At 39.7% G+C, this 10,370-nt stretch overlaps 1 pseudogene; it reads right to left on the minus strand.

Annotated features, from left to right (window-relative positions):
* Positions 1–496: 496 nt before the first annotated feature.
* Positions 497–3,212, minus strand: LOC110716561 (annotated as a pseudogene).
* Positions 3,213–10,370: the final 7,158 nt, after the last annotated feature.

Below are 10,370 nucleotides of genomic sequence, written 5' to 3' on the forward strand. Positions count from 1 at the left end.
AGTCTTTTGAGTAAATCTTGACCGAGTAACTTGCGTAACCCCTGAATGAGTAACTCGAGTAATCCCTGACTGAATAATTCGGATAACCCCTCGGGTAACCCTTGTCACAAGGTATGACCCGCTAAATCAAAAAGTTGCTAATAAAAATGACTTAAAAGAAAAGTATTGTGACGAAACAAAAGGAGTACATTTAAAAAAAAGAATGGGGAGTATTAGTTAATTTCTACAAACTTTTTGAACTATTGGAAACACTAAAGAGTATTGATTGGGCCTTTCATTATATAAAAAAAAATCACTTGGTTTTTGCACTTGTAGTGTCCCAACTTTTCATGATGATGCATGTAGCCTTTATCACTTAGCCCAATAAAATGGTGCTATAAATGGGCCTTTGTATGTAGTTAGCTACAATAGTAACATACCAAACTAGTTGGACCACAATCAATTTATAATACCAAGAGTTAACATGCAAAATAATCTTCACAAAAACTAACCAATCTTTACTAAAATGAAGCTTGACAATAATTACATTAAAATTATATCACAATTCAGTAATCCTTACAAAGATTGTAAATCACCCCAATATTTTCTATTTTCTTAAGAAAAATATATATATATCAAGCACAACATTAAAACTCTTAGCTCTTTCCTTATATTTTTTTTTTTTTTTTTGAGCTTAAACATAAATTTTAAATCAGTTAGTCTTCCTACAATTAGTTCTAATTTCTCCACTTGTGCCCGTAAGAACACTCATGTTACCCATCTTCACCATTGCATTGGCGAAATCCGTGAAGAATGTCGAAGAACTCGAACTATAAGATGAGACTTGAGAGTCAGTTGTTCCACCATTCCCACTAAACAATTGTTGGTCGGAGTGAAGAAGACCTTGTTGGGTCAACAAGAGGGTGAAGTATGCATTGTCGAATGTTGTAGGGCTTGTTGTATCGAGAGGTGATAGGTTGTTGTCGCCTCCATTACTAGGGCAATTTGCTTGTAGAGATGTTGCAAGTGTGGAGTTTATGTTAGTCTCGTTGTAGATTCGTGTTCGGAAACTAGTGCATCTTGCTTGCCCTAGAGTGTGAGCACCTACAATATCATGCAAAAATAAAACACATTAGTCAAAAAAAAAAAAAAAAGACTTAGGCCTGTTTTGATTGACTGAAGTCAGCTGAGCTGAACTGAATATTTTATAAGAGAAGGAAATTAGGAGCTGAACTGAACTGAACTGAACTGAGCTGAACTAAACTGAATTTCAACGTATGATAACAGGCTCTAATGATATAGGTTTATATATTAAGAAGTAATATTATTACACTCATTACCCATGCATGTTGGATCGATAGATAAGATTAATACCATAGAGTTGCATGCGTGTTAGTATTATAAGCCACGCAAAGAAACTTCCTAATATAAATTTTTACTTACATACTATTATAATAGTGTGACGGTCTACTATTTATGCCTTAACCTTTAGCATTTTATTAAATTACTTTGTAATAAGTACAGTTTGTATAGGTTATGTGTTCATGAAAAAATATTATTTATAAAAAAGAATCTAAAATATGTGACTAATATATATTGTACTAGACCAATTACAAAGAATGTAAGAAAGTAATGTGTTATAAAATGAATAAATACCGGATAAAGCCACTAATTCTTGGGTGGTAAAGCCTTTGTTGGAGAAGAATGTAATGAGTTGGGAAAGATTCAAAGTTGGGGCTGGAACATTTGCATTTGCTGCACTTTGACTTGCTGTTGTCGAATCTCTTCTTCCTAATTGTACAGTCCAACTTTGTCCACCTAGCTGAAATTAGGGAACAAAAGTTGAAAATATAATTAGATCAAGTATGTCATCACTTTCCTTTTTAACATACATTTATAAAAGTCTTACCGCAACCACGGAGTCTCTAGCGGCCACAGCTAATATATCAGCACAAGATACAACACCGGCACATACACTCTCAACTTGTGATTTTATCGTGTCAATTACTTCATAACCTCTCATTGAGTTTGCATTTGGCCCGGCTGTTTTTTTCTCCGGTGAAATTAGTAGTATCATCGAGTAGAATTGATGCATCACATCCCTATTGTTCATCCACAAGTAGAAAAAATAAACATATATTTTGTTTCAAAAAAAGATGGCCGTCAAATTAAAGAGAAAGTATAATTCTCTTCTAATGAACATTATCCTACCGCACATGCATGTATATAAAATACTTAAATAGATAATTAAACGTGTAATATTACTATATTTGTTATCCATCACTATTCAATACGTAAGTATTAAATGACAACTATTAACTATTCAAAAATATGTAAGTATACACTGAATTGGAGTAATAACAAAAAAAAAAAAAAAAAAAAAAAAAAAAAAAAAAAAAAGGGGGTGAAATTCTTGATTCTTTTAACATTTTGTGGGATTTCAGTTGGCTAACAATAATTAATTCTTCAGTCACAGTTTTTCCAATAATTCATTTCAATGTGTCATGTACAAACAATATACTTTAACCATATTGTCCATATATGTCTTAATCAAATTTAATACTTTTTTATTGTAATACTGAATTTGTATTAAGTATATAATCTAGTAGTATATAAACCATTTATGTCTTAATAAATCGTAATACTTCTTTGAAGTACTGAATTTTAATAATAATGATTCTTTGAATTATTGTATTTATATAATAATGATATGATTGTATCATCACACCAAAAGGAAAATTTAGCGTTTAGAATTGCATGAAAAATGATCATTGATCAACTATAGACTTAATTAGAAGAATGAAATTAATATTGCATGTACCAAAAAACAAAAAACAAAATATGGTGTAAATGGAATAAGTGTTGAATATCGACTTACGTTAACAAAGCAATCATGGAAATGAAGTCGAAGCAAGGATGCTCCATACGAGACTCATTCTTCACAGCAGCTTGAACCGCGGATTGGATTGTGGAGAGCGCATTTGGGCATGAGCTTGAATAGAAATTTGATGATAATTGAGCCGTAGCTGCACCAATTAGTACTAAAAACATGCAACACCGAAGCTTAAAACTAGAATTTTTTGATGTGGAAGCCATTTTTATTATGGTAAAAGGTGGTATATAAACTTTGTAATACGAAGCAAGAAAGCTAGCTTAAGAAATTTAATTTGCTTTCTTTCTTAAGTGATTGTGATAACAGTGGTTGGTTTGAGGCGTGTATATATATACATATTTATTTTGTTTTTATTTGAACAATAATTATTTATATATATTTATATGTAGGTGACAACATAAAGATGTGAACAACTCTAGTCAACAAAAGACGAAATTATTCGGTTGGCTAAATAATAAGCAACTTTGTGTTAGCTTATATAGTTATAGTCTTAGAGAAGAGGACTTACGGACTGACTATAGCCCAATTTAGACCAAAATTGATACATAGGGAGTAATTCGTGGTCGTATACGTCGTATATATTTGTCGTGTACGATTGGATTAATAAAAAATAAATAAATATAAATTATCCTATATTGAAAGATTGGAAGAATGAGACTTAGTTTGCGTTTAAGGTTTATGGCCGGATTACATATTCTACTGTCATATTAATGTAAACTCTAAAACTAAGTACGAAGTAATTGCTTAAAGTGTCTCAAAGATATACAGAATAATATTTGAACCAAGCACTAAGTCAATAGATGTGATCTAAACTTAGGGCCTGTTCATATTCACTGGACTCAGCTTAATTGAACTGAACTGAACTGAATTGACCAAACTGATTGTAGGCTTGTAGCTAAACTGATCTCAACTGATTAAAGTTGAACTGAACTAAACTAAACTGAACTAAACTAATCTAAAATGAATATTTTATGAGAGAAGGAAATTAGGAGTTGAACCGAACTGAGGGCCTGTTCTCTTACATTGAAATTCAGTTCAGTTCAACTCATTTCAGTTCAGTTCAGCTCAGTTCAACTCCTAATTTCCTTCTCTTATAAAATATTCATTTCAGTTCAGTTCAGCTCAGCTCAGTTCAGTTCAGTTCAGTCAATGAGAACAGGCCCTGAACTAAAGTGAACTGAACTAAACTGAAATGAATATTTTATGAGAGAAGGAAATTAGGAGCTAAACTGAATTCAACTGAACTGAAATAATATTAAGCTGAATTGAACGGGCCCTTAATATATTATACAACGATAAATGTAGTTTTTATCCCCATATATGATATTGAGATTGAGAGCTAGCTCATGTACGGTCAAAAACTTTTTCATGACGGAGAGTATTAAGGAGGTAGATTGAATTGCGCAATTCTACTTAGCCTATCTAATTGTATACCTTTGGGAGTGTATATATTTGTAACAAAAATTTATTTATTTAACCAGTAGTTAGATTAACCATTAATAATAACAGAAGAAGAGATTTATGTTGATTAAATTTAAAGAACTCAACAACATGCATATTCTTTTTAACTAATCTTCATGAGATAAAAGTTGCAAAACATATTGTATTTTTGCTTCCTATCAAAGCCATTGATTCTTTATTCCCCTACCGCCTGCCAAAACTCATACACGTACGCACACCAATGATTTAATGAAGAATGTAAAAAGGCAAAAAGGAATTTTTTTTTTTTTTTTTTTATTATATCAAAAATAAAATATTCATTGTTAACAACCGTTTAAGTCGTTATCAAAATCATAATTACGTGGGTGCGTGGTCGGTCCACTATATAACTCTAAGCAATTTTCAAGATTTTTCTCCTAAACAATCTCCAACGTCTAAACTAATTTTATTTAACCAAAATAATTGTATAAAATAAAGATAAACTTCGTTTGTATAAGATTAGGGTTACCCAATTACAATAAGAAACCATAATTTCAGGGGAGTAGTCTATATTTCTATATCATTCATGTTGTTATTTGACTTATTTCCCCAAGCCCTTTTTTAATTAATTAATAAAATGGTATTGTTAAAATAACTATGATTTTTTTTTTTTGAAAAAAAAATAATAATTGTTTCGGTTGAAAACAATGGGACCTTGCCGAAGGTCCACTAAAATGGAGAAGACTGGATTCGATCCAAGCTGTGTTGGGCCGAAGGTTTCCTGCACAGTTAACACACGTAAACTAGCCTCGGGGGTGTTTCCGAGGAAGGCCCCTCCGATGCTAAAGTCAGTACAATGTGTAAAAAGGAAGACACTATGCAAGAGAGTTTGTAGCTTGAGGCTTTTGTGGAGTATTTCTCAATGCAAGAATGAGCATATGAGTTGGAATAATCCGTGTATGAGATAATGTATGTGATGATGCATGTGTTGTTGTGTCTGATAGTGTATATGATGTTATGAGATGTCCTCTTGAATGTGTTAATATGAGGGCTTTTATACCTCATCATATTTGGAGAGGTTGGGCTTTAGCCCAATTGGCTTACTTTGTGGGCTGACTTTTGACTTTTGAGCAATTGGAGAGTTGAACCTTGACCTTGGGCTTTTAATTGGATCATTTAGTGCTCCGGCCCAATTTTGACTAAATTGGACCCAAACAACTTGCCCCCCAGACCCGATTTGGAAGAATGACGGGTCGGGTTTGATTTAACTCAGAAAAGGAGGGAAGTAAATGATTTAATTGATCCAAAAATTTGAATTTAAACCGTAATTAATGAGATAACAACGGTTAATGATTTGCGGAAGTTGGACGGATAATGGGCAGTTTAATCACAAGACATGTGTTTAATGGTTACTTAGTGGGTACTTAAGAGAAATTAAAGCACAGACTCTTCGTATCCCGTACCTGGAGATATAAACAGAGGCGCGTCATTCTCCTCACTTATTCACCAACACAAACCCAGAATTCTTCGAGAGAGAAACCGAGAATCCGTGTCAAAACTTCGCAAACTCCCCGAGCATTGAGCTTAGAAACTGAGACTTGCCACTACGAACTCGTAAATCGGCAACTTTCGCTTCAGATTAAGGTAAATTCCTTTGATTTCAGTTTATTTTTCTTCGAATTCGAACTCCTTCCCCCTTTCTTTCGACTTTTCACTTCGAAATAATCCATGGCAAGAGGAGTTAGAGGTAGAGCCCGTGCTCCAAGAAGAGCAAGGCCGATTCCCGATCCTAGGAATAGGATTGGGACCTGGAATGGTCAAAGGCCGGAGTCTGTCCCTGCTGAAGGGATTAGGGCGACTCCCCTTTCCTCGGCTCCTCCTCAAAGAACGGATGAGCCGAGTGCTTCTGGACGGGACGATGAAATCCCCGCTGTCCTTTGGGATATCCTCCCTGGGTTTTCAGAGTGGGAGAATGCCGAAGTCGCTTCGGCCATGATAAAGAACCGCCCCTACTCATGGTGGGTAGAGAACGCCGATCAATATCGATTTGCTGAGCAAATTGAGTTGCACTACGGCATTTTTGAAGCTGATGGATATTGGTGCCGAATGCCCTCAGCATCCGATAGAATCCATCGTCCACCCCCGGGGTATGTGGGGGTGTACACGAGACAGCTTCAGTATGGGCTGAGGTTCCCTTTGGACGTTTTCGTCCGAGACTTGCTGATCCATTACAACATTTCCCTATGTCAGCTAACCCCCACCAGCATCCGAAGGGTGATGACATACTTATGGGTCTGCAAGTTCTTCAGATACGTGCCGAACCTGCACTGCTTCAGAAAGCTCCATCGGCTAGTGCCAAATATTCAGAGTGGGCACGGAAGCCATGGTTCTGGGTGGTATCGGATTGAGTCCCGGCCCCAATACTTGACCATGTGGCCAAATGACTCTTCAGACAAGGACTGGAGAGGTCAATGGATTTGGGTTAGGGCACCCACAGATCCGGGCCACCCTTGCGTCTTCAGCGCTCCCCGGTACTTAGCTGAGCCTGATCCCGAAATGGGAAGTCTAGGTCCCCCCGCAGATAACGGGGCGGATCCGAACCTGGATCAGCAACATATCTTCGGCAAGCTGCCGAACCCGGGGGGGAGTGGTCGAATGCAGCATATCCCGGAGACTTGGCTCCCCGATACGCATTACGTTTTCCAAGAGAATATGCTAGCAGCTGTTGGCCTCAGCCGAAAGTTTAAGGATGGTAAGCTTCTTCGGCTGGGGCCGAGGATTTTTAACTACCTCTTTTTCTTCTCTCGCTTTGCTTTTTTATGCTGTGCCAACATATCTGAGCTAAACTTTTTCCCTTTCCTTTTTTCAGAGCGAGACGAGACCAACGTTGGTATTAACTACGCTCGTCTTGGTGTTAACCGAGAGCGAGTTGTAACTGAACGGGCCCCGTCTATCACTGAGCCGAGGCATAGGGAAGTTCATCTGGACTCTTCCCACTTCCAAATTGAGGCTGTCGCTCTGTATCAGAGGCAGAAGCCTTGGTGGAAGAAGAGAGACCCTTGGTTTCAGCTGCTGAACGAAGAAGCTGAAGCTGCCCGCACAGCCGAAGAGGTTGCACGGGTACTTGAGGCTTGTGAAGGAGGAGAAGGGTCCTCCAGAGCTGCTGAAGCCGAAGCTGCAGCTAGAGCAGCTGAAGAAGACGAGGCTTTGCTGAAAACCTCGGTGAGCTTTCAGACAACTTTTTTCTTTTCTTTTTTTTTTTTTTTTTTTTTTTACTCACACTCTTCTTCCCCCCTGTCTGTTACAGTCTGAAGAGAGTAACAGACACAGAGAAGGCAAAGCTCCTGTTCGTCCCGAAGATCAAATACAAGAGTCTTCAGACTCAGATATGGACGAGCAGCCCCTTCTGAAAAGGCGCCGAAGGATGGCCATCATCGGCCCTCATGACTTTCAGCAGAGGCCGATGACCATCGGCGTCGCAATAAGGGAACCTGAGGAAGGCAATGGATCGCCGAGGGTTCCCCAGCCAACACCCCAATCTCCTCAAAAGACCCCTCCGCCACCTCCTGAGATGGAGGTGGATCAGAGGACTCCCGAACCTAAGGGAGGGGTCCAAGAAGAAATCAAGGAGAGTGCTGCTGAGCACGGAAATAAAGATGCCGTGATGTCAAGTGCTGAAGGCTTCACGGCAGATATCGCAAGAGAGGTTGAGGCCTTCGTCCTCACCCCTGAAGAAGAGGAGGTCATAGTACTTGACTCCTCTGAGAAGGACGATGCTGAGACAACCAAAGCTAATCAAGCTCCATCGTCGTCCTTCCCTTCTTTCCAGACTCTGCATTCTGGAGAAATGGGTTTCTCGGCCCCCCGAATTCCAATCCCAGATCACATCTGGGACCTCATATGGGGTCAAAACCGAGAAGGAGCTGAAGCCTACTTCGGCAGTTTTGCTGGCATGTCCGAAGTAGACAGGGCAAGGATCTGGTCGCTGAAGGCCACTGCTGGGATGGGCGAATCCAGTAGATCAGTTCCTGACCCAGCCAGGTCTAACCAACTGCTGATGATGCAGGTAATTTTCCTTCATTTCCTCCGAAATTCAGCTCTATTTTTTTTTTATTACTTATTTTTTTTTTGTCTTCCTGTTTTCAGTTCGTGCACAATCAGACTCTCACTGTAGAGCTGATTGATACCCTACAAGATAGGGTAGACGCTGCTGTGCACGAAAGGAAGGTGGCTGAAGAGGAAGTTAAGCTTGCTAAGCTGAAGCAAGCAGCAGCTGAAGAGAAGCAGCAGGAGGTTGAGGAGTACGGTAAAAAAGCTGCCGAAGCTCTGAAAACCTTCTGCGATGCTATGGAGATGGAGGTTTTTCCCCCACTGATGGAAGGGGAAAAATTCCTCCAGGAGCATATGGGAGTGGACGTCTCCAAATTCAAGGCTGCTATTGAGAGCCGAATTCAAGAAGGAACTGCTGCACAAGCTGAAGTGCAGCAGCGTCTAGAGGCTCTTGAAGCCAGCCGAATGGCTGCTGAAGAGTTGCTCTTGGCCAAAGACGTCCAACTCTCAGAGGCTGCTGCTGCTGCTGAAGCTCAAAGAGCTAAATTCCAAGAGGCTGAGGATCAACTGCTGATCCAGAAAGTTGAAGTGGCCCAAGCTCAGACAAAGGCTTTCCAAATTCAGCAAGAGCTGAATGAGCTGAAGGGGTCCTCCTCCAAAGTCGCTGAACAGCTGAAGAAATCCAAGGAAGACTTGGAGGAGACCCAGAAGAAGCTGGCTGATGCTGAGGCTTCACTCAAGGTCCGTGTTTATACCCAAGAGGAATATGAGATGGGTTTCAGAAACGGATTCCGAGTATGCCGAAGACTCTGCCTTCATGCTGAGCCGAAGCTGGACTGGTCTAAATGTGCTGAGTGGGTCCAGAATCCCGAAGACCCTCACATGAAGTATGCAACTCCAGCTGAAGCTGAAATTCTTAAGGCTGAGGAAGCCGAAGAGGAAGCTGAAAGACTGGAGTTGGAAGCTGAGCAGAGGGAAAGGGAGGCTCGGCAAAGTGCAAAGCCCGCCTCTTCTGCTGCTGGGGCTGAGGCCACCATGGGACTCAACGCTGATCAGTCTGATCCTCCGGCTGAAGCATAGGAACTCGGGCAGTCGTCTTCAGAATCTTGCGGTTCATCATGTGCTTAACTTTAGACTTGCCGCTTTCTGAGTTTTTTGCCTTGTTTTTTTGCTTCAGCTTGCCTTGTCGTACAGCAGTTTTATTTTTTTGCTTATGTACGTATTTCGGCAGCTGTTATTTTCCGCTTGTGGGCGGCTGCCGATACTGAATTATTGAACTTGTAGCTCAATATTTTTTCTTCAGTTGCTTTATTTTTGAATGCTTTACTGTTTCTTTTCTTCAACTCTGCCGAACATAGCTGCACTGCGTGCTTCTTGCCCCCACAGAAATTGAAGTATGACTTTAGTTGAATAAGCAATTTCTGAACTTCTTCAAAATAGATATCCGAAACACAGGGCCAACTTAAGGTAATGCTTCTGGGATACAAGTCTTACTGAAGGTTGACTGTCTGAAAGTTGGATATCCGAAACACAGGGCCAACTGAAGGCAATGCTTGGGATATTAGCTTTCTGGGACTAACCTCTTTAGAACAAGTCTTACTGAAATTTGACTTCAGCTGAAAGACCAGCGTTCTTAAAGAAGACGTATATCCGAAACACAGGGCCAACTTAAGGCAATGTTTCGGATAATGGCTCTCTGGGATACAAGGCTCAGTTAAGGCAATATCCCAGGATTGTCCATGGACTCATGTCTTTGGAGAACATGTCTTACTGATGTTTGATTTCAGCTGAAAGACCAGTGTTCTTTAAAAAGACTGAGTTTTGTAAGCCATCTGAAACCCAGTTACCCGAAGGCGAAGGTTTCAGACGAGGCTGATTTAAAAAGGCTGTTATCCTTGATTTTCTGTCTATCTTTGAAAAATGGATACCCGAAACACAGGGCCAACTTAAGGCAATGTTTCGGATAATGGCTCTCTGGGATACAAGGCTCAGTTAAGGCAATATCCCAGAATTGTCCATGGACTCATGT

Source organism: Chenopodium quinoa, unplaced genomic scaffold, assembly GCF_001683475.1.
Source record: "Chenopodium quinoa cultivar QQ74 unplaced genomic scaffold, ASM168347v1, whole genome shotgun sequence".
Lineage (NCBI taxonomy): Eukaryota > Viridiplantae > Streptophyta > Magnoliopsida > Caryophyllales > Amaranthaceae > Chenopodium > Chenopodium quinoa.